Source organism: Cervus elaphus, chromosome 7 (assembly GCF_910594005.1).
Source record: "Cervus elaphus chromosome 7, mCerEla1.1, whole genome shotgun sequence".
Taxonomy (NCBI): domain Eukaryota; kingdom Metazoa; phylum Chordata; class Mammalia; order Artiodactyla; family Cervidae; genus Cervus; species Cervus elaphus.
Window position 1 is genome coordinate 35558866 of NC_057821.1, and position 20520 is coordinate 35579385.

Here is a 20520-nt window from a genome sequence, read left to right on the forward strand (position 1 = left end):
CCCCCAGAAATTTTATATGATGAAATCCTGATCCCCATGGTTATGGTATCCATAGGTGATGCCTTTGTCAGGTGATGGAGTTTTAAGGATTGAGCCTCTTCAATGAGATGTGTGCTTTTATGTATAAGAGACACACAGAGCTACCAAGCCCTTCCCCCCATTTGAAGATACAATAATAAGTGTGTGACCAGAAAGGACACTGCATGACCACGCTGTGGAAATCCATTTCCATTGTTATAAGTCTATGATATTTTGTTATAGCAACCCAGAAGGACTAAGATAGCATCCTAACAGTCTTTAGACAGTTCAGTAAACTTCATGCTATTTGTACAAAGGTTAGAAGCACTGATCCTGTCTGGTGTAACACTGTGATAGTTGGCTGACAGTTCGTGGCTGGCTTTCATAAAGAATCCTGAGAATTCAATCTTCTTCGTAGCATGACCAGAACCATGAAAAATTGTCTAATACTTTTATTCTAATAACTTGACCCAAAATAATTTTCTGTGATTCTATGTAATCTCTTAATGGTCTTCTTTGTTATGCCAGCTTCTGCTATTTGTGACAATTTTAATAGGAACTTCATTCTCTCAATTGTAGGGGTAGAATTTCTTTTGATTTTCAATTAAATGAAAATAAGAAATGTTAACAAATTACCCTCTTAGATTTGACATCTCTGCTGAGTCTGTGTTTATTTTTTTTTAAGAGGAGACCCATTTCACAGAGCATGCATGAGAAAGCTGTAAATTTCAAAGAAGCTTGGTATGGGATAGATCATTAGGACCATCTCAGAGCTGGATGGAATGGATGTGGATTTAGCACTCGTCACTGATTCAGCATGCCAGGATCTTGGTGTACATGTCAACTGTACGGGAATCCCTGCTCCGGCACTTGAACACTTTATAAAAGGTAGAATGATGCACATCTTCCTTGCTGGACACGATTGCTGGGAATCCTGACCAGTACATGCGATCCTCAGACAACTTCCGCCTGACTGGAAGAACCATCTGAATACCCAAAAAATAATGACTTCTTATGCACTTTATTAGTATTTGCTTATCTTTGTCTCTTATAATTATCAAATTAAGATTTGGGGAAGACATACGAATATAAAACTCTCTAGATATGGATTTTGGAGCCACCTTATGAGAAAACAATTAGGAATCTAAAATGTAGAAGCATAACTCAAGTTTAGTTTTAACTTTCTCTGTTCTTCCTTCCCAATCTCATCCTTTGATTTGAGGAGAACAGAGAGAGAAGACAAGTGGATTTCAATAGCAGATGTCCTGGGATACTTTGAGAAAAATTCTGAGCTTGGAAATTCTGTTCTCTAGTTCTGTTACTCTTGAAAATATTTCAACCACCTGTGCTCAGGAAGAGGCAAACTTTTGGTGGAATTGTGTGCAATGCAGGGAAGGATGCACATGTCAAAAATTACAGTGAAATTCTGATTCCTTACAGTAGAATCTATCACTCTGAATGACTAGGCTCCTGCTTTATGTAGTAGCAGTCTAGCGTATAGAATTCATGAATCTTTTACTTACAAAATGAAAGACTTCAAAACTCCTTATGTATTACAGAGGTCACCTCTTTCATTCATATACAAAGCAAGAAAGCCCTCTGCAGGATGCTCACCTGGGTGAATCGCCTCTCTAATATTGTTTGAACTTTGTATGACTTTTTAATATACTCTTTTGCATTTGATAGAATAGCATCTGAGATGAAATTCTTAATCCACTGGTCCACGATTAGATAATACAGAGGACTATTCCAGAGGTACTGAAACATGAGTATCCACCTAGATAGGTCTGCATTCTAAGCAAACATAAGAAACAGTCTCATTGAAATAATCATAATTCAGTGGTTTTTGGTAACATGTGATCTTTGCTCAAGCAGCTGACCTAAAAGACTTTTGCTTATTCCTATGTGTATGCAGAATTTTGAAGGTAGTAAAAGTTGCAAAATTATAAAATGTAAGCTATTAGTTCACACTTTGCTGAATTAATAAAATTCTGGATTATTTTAGGAACTAATTCTTCTGATGAGTTCTAATTTATAACATGAAGAATGTTCATTTTTCCTCTGAAATTCTACCACCCACTCAGTGAGTTCTTTGGTGTTTTTATATTTGCATGAGAGAAATTTAGGTATATTATGACAAGTCAGTATGTGTCTGCAGTACCTGACCCAGGAAAGAGGCATTCTGCCTGTGCCTACATCATTGTCACCCAGTGATTCTTTTGTATTAATTAATCAGATGAGTCATTCATATTGATTTTTGATTGGTAATTTGTTTTATGTTGTTACAACAAAGAAACAATGAAGAAGACATGACATTCCTAAACAGGCTTTCTTTCCTCAGTTGATCCCAACACCAGCCCCCATGCTGGTATCAGAAGAGTCTGTCTTGTTGACTTGTGTCTGGGCAGAAAATGGCACAATGTTGTCTTTAGTAACAGCATCGGTGGGATTCACAATGGAGGGTTTTCCCCCTAGTTCACTACTACTAGTAGAATTGAGCATGAAAATGCCAGGGGGCAGTTAATATGCTTGATTTCTTTGCAGCCATGAACTGTTTTAGTGGTAAAGACTAGAGAACGGAATAGGATGAAATATAGTAATGCACATAAAGTGCTTAGTAAAACGTATGGACTTGTAGTAACTCTCAAAGACATTTAAATTCAAGCTTATTGAAAAGTCCCTCCTCCTCCTCGTTTTTGAACTTTTTCTTTACTTGATCATCCTCATTATTAATGAGCTTAACAGAGGAAAAGATTGCTGGTATCATTAAGAAAATTGTAGAGAGAGAAGATAGTATTTAAGGGGGGATTGATGTGAAAATATTTTAAATAATATTAGGACAAAGGATAATGTAGGAACTCACAAAGGGAGATTATAATGTTGAAATATTGGAGCTGCCATAAATGATTGAGGCTGGATATGTAAACTGTGCTATGCTCAGAACAGAGACAATTGTTGTGGCCATGAGAAGCAAAGCAATGTTATATAGGCCATTGTGGGCGAGACTTACAAATTAAAAATATAAGGTGACAGAGGAGTCATTGAGAATGATGAATGAAGGAGGTGTCAGAGAGCAGAAGCAGAATCAGGAGAGCCTTGAAAGGCAGACACGCTGGCTCAAGTGGTGCAGTATAGGACTCCCACGTACGAGTCACTAGTAACAAGGGTACTCAAAACTGGGGTGTGTTTCTTACATATTCATGAATTTTACAATCTCATATTTTACACATGGACGTTCCCATTCATTTCCTGTTTTCGTACAGTATAAAGGCTGCAATCCTGTGTCTGATGCATTGGTTGAACTAAACTTGTCTGCATGGACAATTTATAGATCTGTTGTTTATTTTGCTACTACAGATCATCCCATGATTTCATTCATTCTTCATCAACTGCATAATATAATTTCTCTTCAACTGCTAACAGTTCTTCCACCGTATTTGCATGTACAGTTACCATTAATTATGTCTAAACATCTGGAGCTTGGTAAGCTACATACTGTCTCATCTGATCCAGTGAAAAACCCAGGTGAAAGACTCATGTTCATTTGTTGGGCTTTTTCGCTTTCTTCAGGAGCTTGGAGGGAATTGGTATGGCAGATGCTGGTGCCATTGATATACTCCAGTTTACTCTGGGAATACTTTTCATTCTGAAAATGATTAGGCAATTAGTTAAGATTGTTGGGCATTCAGTAGATAAATCCCTTACCAGAACATTAACATGTTTGATAGATATGTAATTTTTTTAACAGGGGAGCATCACAAAATTTGAAAGTCATTCTTTTCCTACTTTTTCTATACATTCTCTCTATAAAAATTATTTTACATCTAACTTTTCTAAGTTCCAACTTTTCCCATCTCTATTTTATCATTATCTTTTTTTTTTTAATATTTGAACCAAATATAGTACTTTTTACCAATAGTTGGTGCTTCCCACGTGACGGTAGTGGTAAAGAACATTCCTGCCAATGCAGGAGATATAAGAAGACTCAGGTTTGATCCCTTGGTGAGGAGCACCCCTTGTGAGAGGGTACAGCAGCACACTCCTGGACTCTCGCCTGGCAAATATGGACAGAGAAGCCTGTTGGGCTACAGTCAGTAGGGTTGCAAAGCGTTGGACACAACTGAAGTGACTTAGAATGCATGCATGCATTGATATTTAACCATTTAATCTCTTGTTTACAGTGGGTTAGAGCCAATATATTCCCTTATAAGGAGTAATACAGTTATGACTCTGACTTATCTCTGAACCCGCTCACCAAAAAGCTTAGTGTTCATCCCAAGTACAGAATACAATGTTGTTTATAGTGACAAAATGGGACGTCAGAAAAACATGGCATAAAGTTATAGGAAATACTAAGGAATGAACTGAGAATAATGAATAGAAAAATCTACCTAACATTTTGATAGACAAAAACTAGTCTTTAGCGGAAATTATGAACATTTGAAGAGATGACTTGGAAGAGATGGAAAAAAATGGACAGTCAAAAGAGGAAGATGAAACAAAAACTAGTGAGTAAAAAGAACTTCGAGAATTTAATAGAAACCTTTAGCACCGCCTTTTATTATCTATCTGCTTTACTGTGTGCTCCTTGATTGGCCTAAAAGAATTAACATACAACTTTCAAATACCTTCATCAGAAAGAGAATAGTTGTTTCCAATTGTAAACTCCCCTTCGACTATAATTCTAAACCTATTCACTGCAAATCTTAAACAATAATTTGTAGCATTAAAAAAACTACCAGTATTCGTTTTTGTGACCGGGATTCAGCTTTGTTTAACATGTTCCATCCACGCAGTTCACTGCAGAGCAGTTCTCATTTATTGGCTATTTACTCTGAGCCTGGAGAAAAAACCCAGAGACACACTGAAGGAACAGAAAATCAACATGCTTCCTTTTCCCCAGTCCCACCTAAAAGTGCTTTAGTCAGGTAGTATTATGGACTGAATGTGTGTTCTTTAAATTCATATGTTAGAGCCCGAACTGCCAAAGTATGCTGTTTTGAAAAGGATTCCGACTTTTTGGCACACCATGGTCTATAGCCGTCCAGACTCCTCTGTCCATGGGATTTCTCAGGCAAGAATACTGGAGTGGCTTGCCGTTCCCTCCTCCAGGGAATCTTACAGACCCAGGGATAGAACCCAGGTCTCTCCCATTGTGGGCAGATTCTTTACCATCTGAGCCACGATCATAGCCCGTTTAGGTTAAATGAGCTCTTAGGGTGCAACACTCATCCAATAGGTTTAGTGTCTCCATGAAGCGAAACACCAGAGAATTTTCTCTTCTGTCTCTGTGTCTGTGTGTCCTTTCCTCTGTCTGTCTTCCCCACCCCCCACCCTGTGTGAGGACGCACGGAGAAGCCATCCTGGGAAGAAAGAGTTCTTACCAGAACCTCACCTTGCTGGTGCCTGATCTGGGACTTCTAGCCCCCAGAGCTGTGAGGAAATAAATTGCTGGTGTTTATTCCACTGAGTCTATTGTATTCTTTTATGGCATTCCTAGCTGACAAATACAAAATCATTTATTTTGGAAATTTAAAAAAGAAAATGAATGAAAGGAAATTGAAAAAGTTATTGCACTTCTTAGGAATCTTTCAGATTTCACAAAACTGGTCCTTTCTTCGATTTCCACATCTTATGAGCTGACGGCGTCTTTAACCTAGAGAGTGTGTTATTTGAACTTTGGCTGATGCAGCCCTCTTGTTTAAAGGATAGCATGGCCCAGTCACTTACAGGAAGGTAACTTTTGGGAGCCTGGCAGGCTACAGTCCATGGGGTCCCAGGAGTCGGAACCGACTTAGCAACTAAACCACCACCACCACAGTAGTTACAAACTCATTGAACATTATTGTGGTAAGGTTATGCATGTCATGGGACAGCCTGGAGGCATGGCTAAACACTTTTCTAAGGAATTTCAGGGGGAGGCCAAACACGTCAGGACCCCAGGCATGCATACATTGCCTTGGCACAGGAGCAGATTTGACAGGACCAGCAGCAGGAGCAGGCAGGACCCTCCTTAAATAAAAACATGAGCCATTCTGATGATCTAGTCACCTGAGGTTATCAACTCCATCCTGTGGAGGGAAGCCTTCTCTTTCCCTGTTGCCCTGAGCAGGAGTTGGTGCTGTAGTAGCTGGGCTGGGGAAGAAGGAGCGCCCTCTGTGTGAATTTAGATGGATGATGATATCTGCACAGATAGATAGTTGGAGAAGTAGGTTACTCCCTGCATTTTTGTATTGTCCCAGAAGTACTTCTGTGGTCTGCAAACGTTTGGAACTTAATCTGAGCCAGAGTATTTAGGCCATTCTTTTAAGACAGTTTAAACAAACCCAGGTTTGCTGCATTGCGGGCAGTCTTTACTCTCTGAGACCCCAGGGAAGCATCATTCCAACATTAATAGAGAGAATACTCTTCAGATGATGACCTGTACTTCTTACTGTGACACATCAGGAAGTATCACTGTTTGTGTAACCATTTGTAATTAAGTGTCAAAATTTTACGTGACTGCTTTGTTTGCTACTCAAGATGTCAATAAATATTGATAAACATTAAAAAAAAAAAGACAGTTTAATGTTGGGACCTGCAGACTCTGACCAGAGAGGCCCTCTAGGGGTTTCTAATTTTTTCACTCTACAATGACTAATGTTAGAATTTTAGACACTGAAATGGCAAGAAGTGTACAGTTGTTTTGTGTGGTTTACCATCACGCTTGGGTAAGAGTAAACTCTGACTGACTGATCGCTACTATTGAGTACAGAGAGAATACTAAGAGAAAAAGGATACTGCACCTTGGATCTGCTAACTCACCTTCGTAACCCCATGCATGTCTTTGATACTTTCCCAAAAGCTTTAACACATCTTAAAATTTGCCTTTCACAGTAACCCTGTGAGATAGCCTTCATCTTCACTATGATCATCAAGTTATGTTAATGAAGATGCAATGCCTTGGAGAGGACAAATAATTTTCCCAGGTCCCATTATTAGCAGATGGAGGTGACTGGGCACCAAGCAGTCATCTGTTCACTTCCTGATGTCACATCACACATGCCTGTGGGCTCTCGGTCTGCATGTGTGTAACCAGGACCACATCAGGAGCTGTGATGACTCAGCTTAACGCGAAAAAATTTTGTCTTTGACTGAAAAACAGCAGTGACCCTAGAACACTGGTTTTATCCACTTGTTATGCTCTGTCCATAAAATACTTACTATTAATATCTTTGACAATTATCAGTGTGGAGGCCTGGTTCTCCTGGCTAGACGTTCTTCTAGGGAACTTGACAGCTCTTCTAATTTTATGCATCCTTAATCTTCTCATTACATTTGTTTCTTTGAGACAATGGCAGGTAAATGTCCAAGAGTCTTACCTCTCAGCACCCAGGACCCTGTCACTGGCTCTGCGGACACGCCTGGCCTTTCCTGACTGTGAGGTTTCAGGGAGAAAATCCATCTCTCCAGTCGGGAGCACATCCTGACCACCATGTGGCTGAGTTTTTGAACCATCTCCAAACATCTCCTCTTTGATAGGAGAACTAGACCTTCATGCTTCCTTGATGTGTTGTAATATTTCAGAAATTATTCCTGGCCCTACCTTTGGCCAACAGAAGCATAAAATCATTGACTCTTGCAAGCATGATTTTAATATTAATTTTCCTGTCCGTCCTTTGTAAGTAAGCAGAATTTAAGACTGAAGTATACAAGAATTGAGTCTGGACAAGAGAACTGATAAAATACGGATTTTATCCTGGTGAATGAGATCTAAACATGATTCTTTTTCCAGTTTACTAGAAGAGTGGTAATTTAATGAAGGATAAGATATCAGCATTTACTAGGTTTTCTCTGCTCTTAGTTACTTTAAAGGGGCATGTTATCTAAGAATAAAATGGTTATTTTAAAATTAGGTGATGAAAATCAAAGCAGTTGTTCTCAAAAAGAAGACATATAAGTTGGAGAAATTTGGGACTGTCTCTCTCATCAGCTAAAGATCTTATTGTGATAGGCAAGGAGAATAATAGTTGTATAACATAGATATATTTGTGTGCATATATTTCTGTGCATATATACATGCGTAATAAATAAATATATGCTTAATTCCTACATGGAACTTTGGACCTTATAAAATTCAATTTTATAAGTGGCAGTAAATATAACAGAATACCCTAATTCTTAATGTAATTGACCATTTGTTGGTAGATGACTAACCATATGATTATTTTTTCTGTTAAAGTGTTATTTGTGTGTTTATTTGGTAGCATATATGTTAAAAAATTGGAATAATACTGAGAAGATTAGCATGGCCCCGGCCCAAGGATGACACTCAAATTTGTGAAGCCTTCCACATTTTTCTGTAACAGCTTCGAGGGGTCCGATGGGAAGCAAGGTGGGAAGGAGGTTCAAGACTGAGGCAACATAGGTAAACCCATGGCTGACTCATGTTGATGTTTGGCCGAAAGCAGTACAGTATTGTAAAGCAATTAGCTTTCAATTAAACATCAATAAATTTAATGATTAAAACTGTTATTGGGGATCATATAACAGGTTCAGATGTCCATTTTATGACTAAAGAGGATCTGACTGGAAACTGATGGTGTCAATTATCATTGGTTAGTGATTCATTAACTTTATAGTTGAATGAGAAAAGTAAGCTAACAAACACTATTGTCTGTGACTCAGTGTCACAGCAAGCTATAGTCCTGGTCTGCATTCGCCTTTAGGCGGTATAGCGCCCAAACTCTGAAACTGAGGCCGTTCCCAGATCGCACAGTCATGAGTCCTGTACAGGGTTTCTGTTCCTGATGCTGGAGGCTTCTGTGCACTGGTCCACTAGGTCCGAAACGTTCTCTCCTGACCATTCTCTGGTTCTATCATGTGCACAAGTCTTTCTATTTTGGGGTCTAATTTGATTCTCTTATTCTTTTGATCAGACTACCAAGTCTCTTTACGATGTACTTTTTAGACCCTTTTGAGCTTTCATTTTTCTGATGCTCATTAGTGTATTTGCTTCCATGTCTAAATCTCTGAGTAGTTTTCAGTATCTACTATTCGCTTACTGTCTGGATTTTGGTGTTCCGCATCAGCATACTTTTATGAACTTCATTTTCCTTCTGGTGAAGTTTCTGGTATACAGCTTGAGCTGGTTGGCTCCCAACTGGCTTGTTCATGTTGTCTCCAAAAAATTAGAGAACTCTGCTTTCTTTCTAGGCAATACTGCCCCTTCATTTGATACCATCGCTAATTTTCTGTGATTTCACCTCCTGCCTCATAAGCTTTGTCTTTCTCAATCTACTCTGACTTGAGTGCTATGTGTCTCTATGTTGGTATTACTATTTTATTTTGTTTTGTTATTTTAATTGGAGGCTAATTACTTTACAATATTGTATTGGTTTTGCCATACATTGGCAGGAATAAACCATGGGTGTACATGGGCTCCCCATTCTGAACTCTGCTCCCACCTCCCTCCTCATCCCATCCTTCTGGGTCATCCCAGTGCACCAGCCCCAAGCACCCTGGATCGTGCATCGAACCTGGACTGGCGATTCGTGTCACATGTGATAATATACATGGTTCAATGCCATTCTCCCAAGTCAGCCCACCCTCGCCTCGCCCACAAATCCAAAAGACTCTTTTATACATCTTTGTGTCTTTTGCTGTCTCACATACAGGCTTATCATTAACATCTTTCTAAAGTCCATATATATATATATGTTAGTATACTGTATTGGTGGTGTTCTTCCTGGCTTAATTCACTCTGTATAATAGGCTCCAGTTTCATCTTCCTCTTTAGAATTGATTTAAATATATTCTTTTCACAGGCTGAGTAATAAGCCATTGTGTATATGTTCCACAGCTTTCTCATCATTCGTCTGCTGATGGGCATCTGGGTTGCTTCCATGTCCTGGCTATTATAAACTGTGCAGCGATGAACATTGGAGTACACGTGTCTCTTTCAATTCAGGTTTCCTCAGTGTGTATGCCCAGCAGTGGGATTGCTCGGTCATATGGCAGTTATATTTCTAGTTTTTTAAGGAATCTTCACCCTGTTCTCCATAGTGGCTGTATTACTATTTTAAATAAATATCAACCTAGTATATCAGAGAATTAAAGGGAACAAAATTACAATAGGATTAGTAAAAAAACAGTCCCCCAAATTGTAATCCAGTAATGTTCCCAGTTTTAAATAACTTTCTACCCATGTATTATTGAGGTCCCCTACTCACTCCTTACTAGGTGTTTCAATTTTTAAATAGAATGTAGAAAACAATGGAGTGGAAAATTCTGAAAATCACCTTGGATTTTAGATGCCTCAGATTAAGTAAGCAATGATTAGTTTTTTATAGTTAGTAGGGCTATTCTTAGCACACATAGCTCAGTGTACAGTGATTGGTATTGAGTGAAGGATGTATACTGTGAACTTCAATCACCAAACAGGTGATTGGAAATAAAGAAAGCACTGCCAGGAAGACGTAGATTTTTGTTCTGGAAGGAAAAACTTAGTGTCTCCCATCTACTATCTAATTTTCAGATTTTTCAAAACACTTACTCTTCCTTTGCTCATTTAATAATTTGAGTTGTTTGATTTTTTCCTACTGAGTTACATGAGTCTCTTATATAAACTTGATATGAAGTCCTTACCAAATATCTGATTTGCAAATATTTTTTTTTCATTCTATAGGTTGCCATTTAATTTTACTGATGGCTTCTTTTACTATGCAGAAGGTTTTGAGTTTGATGTGGTCTCACTAGTTTATTTTTGCAGCTCTTGCCTTTGCTTTTGATGACTGACTTGTTGAGCTGCTTGTATTTTGGAAAGTGATCCTTTATCAGCTGTTTTACTTGCTATTATCTTCTCCCATTCTTACCAAAAGTCACAGACTGGATGAATGGATACAAAAATAAGACTCATATATATGCTGTCTACAAGAGACTGACTTCAGTCCTAGAGACATATATAGACTGAAAGTGAGAGGATGGAAAAAGATATTCCGTGCAAATGGAAATCAAAAGAAAGCTGGATTGGCAATTCTCGTATTAGAAAAAATAGACCTTAAAATAAGAACTGTTATAAGAGAGAAAGAAGGACACAACCAAATGATCAAGGGTTAGTCCAAGAAAAAGGCAAAACAATTTTAAATATTTATGTAGCCAACATAGGAGCACCTCAATACACGAGGAAAACACTAACTGACACAAAAGGGGAAATTGACAGTAACACACAAATATTAGGGCATGTCAACACTGCACCTATACCAATGGGCAGATCAACAAAACAGAAAATTAATAAGGAAAATAAGCCTATAAGGAAATATTAGAGCAAACAGACCTAACTGATATCTTCAGAACATCCCATCAAATGCAGAATACACTTTCTTCTCAAGTTCACATGAAGCATTTTCCTCATTTTGGGTTATAAATCAAACCTCAGTAAATTTAAGGAAATTGAAATTATATCAAGCATTTTCTCTGACCACAACACTAGGAGACTAGATATAGATTATAGGAAAAAAAAAAAAAAACTTTAAAAAACACAAACACATGGAGGTTCAGCAACACATTTCTACATAGTAAACAGGTTACCAAAGAAATAAGGGAAATCTAAACATTCCTAGAAACAGATTACAATGAAAACATGATGATCTAAAACCTATAGGATGCAACAAGAGCAGTTCTAAGAGGGAAGGTTATAGTAATACAAATCCTACCTCAAGAAACACATTGAAGAGACAACCTAGCTTTACATATCTTTAGCTCTTTTTAAATTTCTCTTATCAATGTACTAGGGAACAGAAGTTGCTCAGTCATGCCCGACTCTTTGCGACCCCATGGACAGTAGCCTGCACCAAGCTCCTCTGTCCATGGGATTTTCTAGGCAAGAATACTGGGGTGGGTTGCTGTTTCCTTCTCAAGATCAATATCTTAAAGTTTTGTATAAAATCTTTCAACACATTTCTTAAGTTTATTTTGAAGTGTTTTATCTTTTTGTGATGCAATAGTAATTGGGCTTGTTTTCTTTATTCAACTTTCTGATAGTTCATTGTTGATATATAGGTAGGCAACAGAGTTTTGTATATTGGAATATATTAAACATTTGTATGTTACAACTTTAAAGAATAGACATTTTCCCATTAATAAGACATATTGATGGTCAAGAGGTATATGAAAAGATGCTCAGCATTGCTAATAATCAAACGGAATGCAGATCAAAAGCACAAGAGATATCACCTCTTCCATGTTTGAATGGCTAGTACCAATAATGTAAGAAATGACAAATCTTGTTGAGGATGTGGAGAAAAAGGAGTGCTTATGAACTGTTGGTAGGGATGCACACTGGTGCAACTCCCAGGGTAAAATATTGTGGAGGTTCCTCAAGAAATTTCAAAGAGAACTTTTATGTGATCCATTATCCCACTTCTGGATATATAGTCAAAGGAAATGAAATCATTGTCTCAAAGAGAGATCTGTATTCCCATGTTCATTGCAGCATCATGCACAGTAGCCTTGGTATAGGAACAACCTGAGTATCTTTCAATAGGTCAATGGATTAAAGCAATGTGATATGACATATATAGGTAAATATGATTTAGCCATTAGATAAAGAAAGAAATCCTTCCAATTATTGCAACATGGATGAAACTAGAGGGCATTACACTATGTAAACTAAGTCAGACAAAGAAAAATACAATACGATCTCAATTATAAGAAATCTCAAAAAAAAATAATCTCTGTGAGACTGGACATCTTCGAGTGGCATACCGACTCACGGACATGAGTTTGAGTAAACTCTGGGTGTCGGCGATGTACAGGGAAGCCTAGCGTGGCACACTCCATGGGGTCACAAAGATTCGGACATGACTGAATGAATGACTCAACTGAAGTGAATGGAACTTACCTGTGTTCTCCTCAAAAAGCACAAGTTAAACATGTGTGTTGATGACAATGTTACTTAATAGAAAGGGAAATTGGTTTCTAATACATCCACAAAAGGGGGTGGACAAGATGACAGAGGGGTAGGTGGAAGTGGGTACACCTCTCTCCACCAATGCATCAAGAACGTCTTTCTTTTTTTTTTTTTTTCATCAGAACTTCTAAAGACGCAGCAGTTCTCACAGAAGACCAGGTGAATACTGGCAGGACGCCCTGACTACTGAGGTGGAATATCCAGATCCACACAGAACTCAGTAGGAGAAAGGAAAGAAGGGACAAGGAGGAAGGGGAAAGAAGAAGGAAAGCATGTGGGACCAGCCTGCACCTGGGGGTGAGGGAGCTGAAGTGCAATGGAGAGATCCCCACGTACATGGCCGTCCACTGGAATGGGGGAGTCATTTGAAGCTCTTGGGGGTGAACTAACTAACCTGTGACCGTCTGAACGGAGTGAGAACCACATAGACAAGCCATGCTGCTGCCTTTCATACCTCGGACAGGGTTGTAAGTCCACTGGTGTCCACGGAAGCTGAGAGCTGGAGCCATGGGGACTGAGGTATGATCCCAGGGTGAGCACTCCTGTTGACCGTGGGGAGTCAGCCGGATGGGATGGGATGGAGGAAATCTGCTGCATCCAATGCCTCTTAAGGAAAGCCATGAGGCCATAAAAGTAGGGTTCAACTGCCTGTGGGGTAGAGCTATCTCATTCTCCATGCTGGTACCTGTAGGTTGAGCAATAGAGAAACACTTCAGTGAGGGTGGTCCTTGAGTGCCTGATGCACTAAACAATGATGAGTTTTGAATGTCTATATATCCTACCCTACCCTATTCTCTGTCTAAACTGTGGGTTTTAGCATCATAATATTTTTAGGAACTTAAATTTTCTGGTAGTCTCTGGTATACAAATTAAGCTAATTCCTCACATCTGGCTCCTTCTTGGTATTACAAGAAACTTTGAGAACCTTGCTTCCTCACAAGGCAATACTGCCCTTTACTTTACTACCATTGCTGACTTCCCATACTTTCACTTCTTCCTACTATATTCTATGTCTTTCTCTATTCACTATAACTTTAGTAGTATGTGTCCCTATGTTGCTATTAATACTTATCAGTCAGTTCAGTTCAGTTCAGTCACTCAGTAATGTCCAACCTTTGAGATCCCATGAATTGCAGCACACCAGGCCTCCTTGTCCATCACCAACTCCCGGAGTTTACTCAAATTCATGCACATCAAGTTGGTGATGCCATCCAGCCATCTCATCCTCTTGTTGTCCCCTTCTACTCCTGCCCCCAATCCCTCGCAGCATCAGGGTCATTTTCAGTGAGTCAACTCTTCACATGAAGTGGCCAAAGGACTGGAGTCTCAGCTTCAGCATCAGTCCTTCCAATGAACACCCAGCACTGATCTCCTTTAGGATGGACTGGTTGGATCTCCTTGTAGTCCAAGGGACTCTCAAGAGTCATCTCCAACACCACAGTTCAAAAGCATCGATTTTTTGGTGCTCAGCTTTCTTCACAGTCCAACTCTCACATCCATACATGACCACTGGAAAAACCATTGCCTTGACCAAATGGACTTTTGTTGACAATATAATGTCTCTGCTTTTTAATATGCTATCTATGGTGGTCATAACTTTCCTTCCAAGCAGTAAGCATCTTTTAATTTCATGGCTGCAGTCACCATCCACAGTGATTCTGGAGCCCCCAAAAATAAAGTCTGACACTGTTTCCACTGTTTCCCCATCTCTTTTCCATGAGGTGATGGGACCACATGCCATGATTTTAGTTTTCTGAATCTTGAGCTTCAAGCCAACTTTTTCACTCTCCTCTTTCACTTTCATCAAGAGACTTTTTAGTTCCTCTTCACTTTATGCCATAAGAGTGGTGTCATCTGCAAATCTATGATTATTGATCTTTCTCCCGGCAATCTTGATTCCAACTTGTGTTTCTTTTAGCCCAGCGTTTCTCATGATGTACTCTGCATCTAAGATAAATAAGCAGGGTGACAATATACAGCCTTGACATACTCCTTTTCTTATTTGGAACCAGTCTGTTGTTCCCTGTCCAGTTCTAACTGTTGCTTCCTTACCTGCATACAGGTTTCTCAAGAGGCAGGTCAGGTGGACTGTTATTCCCATCTCTTTCAGAATTTTCCTCAGTTTATTGTGATCCACACAGTTGAAGGCTTTGGCATAGTCAATGAAGCAGAAATATATTTTTCTTGGAACTCTCTTGCTTTTTCGAAGATCCAGTGGATTTTGGGAATTTGATCTCTGGTCCCTCTGCATTTTTATTTATTTATTTTTTTTTTTCCTCTGCATTTTTAAAACAAGCTTGAACATCTGGAATTTCACGGTTCACATATTGCTGAAGCCTTGCTTGGAGAATTTTGAGAATTAATTTACTACCCTGTCAGATGAGTGCATCATGAGGTAGTAATCTTTAGGCAAGCCTTATTTCACTTCTCTCCATAATGCCATTCAAACTAGTGTCTACCTCATGGAGTTGCACTAGAATTAAGGGAGATAATGCAAAAAAGAAAAAAAAAATTTTCAGAGAGAGACCAGAAGAAGATAAATGGTTTACAAATGTTTGTCACTTCACATTTTCTTATTGTGAAGTAACAACGAGGGAGCCTGGTCAAGGAAAACCAGCCACCCGGCTGTGTAGTGAAGGGCTCAGCCTCATTCAAAAGGAAGTCTGGACTTTGCCCTTGTTTCCTGGAAGTTCCTCTCTAAACCCTTAGGTTTAAAGATGTCAAAGGTTAATACTGAGAAAAGTGCTTTTGTTTTTGTGAGGGTCTTGGGCCAGCCTGACAGGGATGTCAACAGTGTGATTTAGAGTAAAAACTTTGAGTCACAAGAATGATGTGATTCAGGATGGGGGTTTTGGTCATGCAGTATCAGCTACACCTCTAGAGAGGTTTGAGCCTGAGATCAGCTGTACAGACCCTCAGTCATTCCTTGGCGATGGAGCCCCAGTAAAAACTCTGGACACGGAGCCTGGAGTGAGCTCCCATGTCTGCAAGTGCTCACTGCTGGCACATAGGTGCTGGGAACACAGAGCTGCCCATGACACCCTGGGAAGACGAAACCAAAGTTCCATGTCTCACATTTCCTTTGACTCTGCCCTATATGCCTTTTCCTGGGCAGTTTTTTATCTGTATCTTTTAAAAAGCTGCAATCCCCTGGATATATACAAGAGAAAATCATATTTTGTAAAGATACATGCACCTCAGTGTTCCTTGCTTCATCAGGGCTTCCCTGGTGGCTCAGATGGTAAAGAATCCGCCTGCAGTGCGGGAGACCTGGGTTCGATCCCTGCATTGGGAAGATCTCCTGGAGGAGGGAATGGCAATCCACTCCAATCTTCTTGCTTATTATTATCCACGGGGTCTACCCCCATGGACAGAGGTGCCTGGCATGCTACAATCCATGTGGTCGCAGAGTCAGGCAGGATTAAGCAACTAAGCATAGCAGTGTTCATTGCAGCACCGTTTACAATAGCCGTTTACAATGTGGAAGTAACCTAAATGTCCATCAACAGAGAAATGGGCAAAGAAGATGTAGTGCAGATGCAGAATGTAATCTTACTCACCCATAAGAAGGAACAAAATAATGCTATCAGAAGCAATATGGATGGACCTGGATGTTGTCATACCAAGTGAAGTACATCAGACAGAGAAAGACAAAATCATATGATATCACGGATATATGGAATATCAAAAAATAGTACACATGAACTTATTTACAAACAGGACGAGAGTCACAATGTAGAAAATTATCTTATGGTTCCAGGGGGTAGAAGGGACGGATGAATTGTGACACTGGGATTGACGTGTACACGCTAATATATATAAGATAGATAACTACTAAGGACCGATTGTATAGAAGAGGAAATTTTACTCAACTCTCTGATCACCTATTTGAGTTCAGTTCAGTTCAGTCGCTCAGTCGTGTCTGACTATTTTTGACCCCATGAACTGCAGCTCGCCAGGCCTCCCCGTCCATCACCAAATCCCGGAGTCTATCCAAATTCATGTCCATTGAGTTGGTGATGCCACCTAACCATTTCACCCTCTGTCATCCCCTTCTCCTGCCTTCAATCTTTCGCAACATCAGGGTCTTTTCAAATGAGTCAGCTCTTCGAGTACGGTGGCCAAAATATTGGAGTTTCAGCTTCAACATCAGTCCTTCCAATGAACACCCAAACTGATCTCCTTTAGGATGGACTGGTTGCATCTCCTTGCAGTCCAAGGGAGTCAAGAGTCTGGTCCAATGCCACAGTCCAAAAGCATCAATTCTTCGGCGCTCACCTTTCTTTATAGTCCAACTGTCACACCACACATGACTACTGGAAAAAACAACCTTGACTAGACGGATCTTTGTTGACAAAGTAATGCTTCTGCTTCTTACTATGCTGTCTAGTTTGGTCATAACTTTCCTTCCAAGGAGTAAGCATCTTTAATTTCGTGGCTGCAATCACCATCTGCAGTGATTTTGGAGCCCAAACCAATAAAGTCAGCCACTGTCCATTTTCCCCATCTACTTGCCATGAAGTGATGGGATGGGATGCCATGACCTTAGTTTTCTGAGTGTTGAGCTTTAAGCCAAGTTTTTCGCTCTCTTCTTTCACTTTCATCAACAGGCTCTTTAGTTCTTCTTCACTTTCTGCCACAAGGGTGGTGTTGTCTGCATATCTGAGGTTTTAATATTTCTCCCAGCAATTTTGATCCAGATTGTGCTTCATCCAGCCCAGCGTTTCTCATGATGTACTCTGTATATAAGCTAAATAAGCAGGGCGACCATATACAAACTTGACATACTCCTTTTCCTTTTTGGAACCTGTGTATTGCTCCAGGAGAAAACAATCTAAACAAGTAAACAAGACTGGATATACATATATATATATACACAAGTTATTCACTGTTCAACAAAAACTGATATTTATAACACTGTAAATCAATTATACGTCCCTAAAAATAAAAAAAATGAATTAAAAATAAATCAAAGATCTGGAATAAAACATAACCACTTCTATAACAGCTTTCAGTGGGCTTTTGGAGTCCTAGGTTATTATGGAACCCAAGAAAGGTCTTGGGAGATCCCCAAACTTGTAATTGCTATCTGAAGTGAATAAAGTCTTAAGGACTTTCCACTCTGAAATTTGTATCTGTCAAAGGCCCTTTTCTTCATATGCATAGCCATGATATTATCATGTGGGTCAAATGGTACTTTGTCTACGAACTAAGTAACTAACTCATATTTTACATAGGAACATGTATAGGATGGGGGGATTGCTCAATGACTGATAATCAAGGAAGACACTGGAGATACTCATATATTGTTGTGAAGTCCATCAAGGAGTTTGCCACCTGAGACCCTCCACCTGGGGCTGCTGGTCCTTACTCAGCTTCCTTAGTCCTTGGCTTCCTATCAGCACCACAGAGCATTCAGTAGGCATGAGGCATTGGGTTACCATAGACAAGTCAGTCTCCTCGTTGGGTGCCATGGTCTAAATGCTTGTGTTCTTCCAAAATTCATATGTTGAAAACCTAATCCCCAAAGTGATGATTTTAGTAGGTGGGACCATTGGAAAATGGTGAGGCCATGAGGACAAAGCCCACATGAATGGTATTAGGGCTCTTGTGAAAGAGGCCTGAAATACTTGCTCATCCCTTCTATTTAGGGATATATCCTGGAAGAGGCCCTCACTCACTCAGCCATGCTGGCACCCTAATCTTGGAGTTCTAGCCTCCAGAACAGTGATAAATAACATGGTTTATAAACCACCCAGCCCCTGGTATTTTGTAACAGCAGCCTGCATGCACTAAAACACTGGACATGATTAAATGGGGGGAAAAAAAAAAAAGTTGTCAATCTTGATTTCCCTTCCAAGGTCATGAATCTGGAACAGGCAGCATAGATATTCAATTCCAAATAAAGTGGCACATGGTAACATACTCCATAGAATTGCAAATTACTTTCAAATTGTAGTTTTTTGACATGTTCATCTGGGAACATATTTTCCTAGAAGTAATTAATATTTAAACCTATATATTGTGGATTTTGTGTGATCAGTTGAGGGCCTAAGAGCAAAGAAAGAATTTTCTCAAAATAAAAGCAATTCGGCTTGAAGACGGCACCATTACTGGTACCCCAATCTCCAGTCTGTCAGCCTAAAGATGAAGCAACTGGACCCTAAGGCCTATCACCGGGCTCTCATCAGAATCCTAACATAACTACTCTTTGACTTGGAAAACCTATCTTCACTTCCCTAGGGCTTGGTTTTCTCAACTGGAAAAGGAAAATTAGAGTAGAAAGTCCTTTAACTTTCCAAAGATTATGCAAATCTCTGTATAAAACATGATTCCAAATGGGTTTATTCTTTTTTCCCGAAAAGGAAATTTATCAATTGGTGGACCAGCTTCCCTGTTTGGTTCTCTCATACTTCTCATTATCTGCTCTATGTCACAAGGTATATCTCTAGCTTAGCTTTAAGAACAAATCATGGATGGAAATAATTACTTGACTATTATGGAATATTACTTTTATCTTTGATCTTCCATTGAAAATCGGGAGTTGTAGTTAAGCACACTAGTGAGAGGAACTGTTTCTAAATGTCAGTATGTCAACTTCAGAAATTTGCTGTGTGTAGTTTCTCCGTCGTGTCCAACACTTTACGACCCCACGGACTGACGACCCATTGGACTGCAGCCAGTCAGGCTCCTCTGTCCATGGGGATTCTCTAAGCAAGATTACTGGAGTGGTTTGACATGCCCTCTTCCAGGGATCTTCCTGACCATGGATGGAGCCCAGATCTCCTGTACTGTACGCCGACACTTTACTGTCTGAGCTGCCAGCTCCTAATAAAATGGGTCTTGAAGTATACAGAAGATGAGTGACTTGTCTACTTTTGTTTCCTGCAACAGTGGATTTTTTTCCAGCTAACATATAAGTCCTGTCTCTATTTACCTGAACGCTATCTAGAATGCAAGTTCTCTCTAAAAGAAAGACATTAACACAAAGGGAACTTTTATCTGGAATAACAGTTATGATTTTGTCCAGTTGTCATTTTATTCAAAATACAAGAGGCTGGCTATTTCTTTTTAATTTTAATATTTATCTCAGAAAGAACAAGTGGCTGGACAGTTTCTGGATATTTGATACTCAATAAAAAGTAACTTCAGAGCAGTTGGTGTACCCATGTAGCCTAAGGGGAACTGAAATAAAGAAGTGGTGTTGTTCAGATAATTAACTATAATATAAGTCAGAATGTGGTCAGGGAGATAAAAAATGTGAGAATGAAATTAGGAAGCCATAAGGAGGATGATGGTACTTTCATCTAGGAAAAGTAGATAACAATTCATCAAGGAGGTGAATTTCTTTTGTACCTTCGAAGAAGGATTAGGTGTTTTTGTACAATGTAAGAATATTTTATTTGTAGGTTCTCTTTAAAGTATTTTTATCTGTCATGATCAGAGAGTACAGCTAAGAAAGTGAGCTCCTCTAGTGAAGTGAAAAATCCTATGGTAAAAAGAAGACTCAAGGGCAGTTTCAGAGCACTCTCTCTAGTTCTCTAGTTCTGCCC

General features: G+C 39.4%; 1 non-coding gene and 1 pseudogene across 1 annotated transcript; one reads left to right on the forward strand and one right to left on the reverse strand.

Moving 5' to 3' along the window:
* Positions 1-830: 830 nt before the first annotated feature.
* Positions 831-13476, reverse strand: LOC122697835 (annotated as a pseudogene).
* On the forward strand, positions 8256-8357 carry LOC122697870. Its single transcript, XR_006342202.1, has one exon. It is a non-coding gene; the product is annotated as a U6 spliceosomal RNA (small nuclear RNA).
* Positions 13477-20520: the final 7044 nt, after the last annotated feature.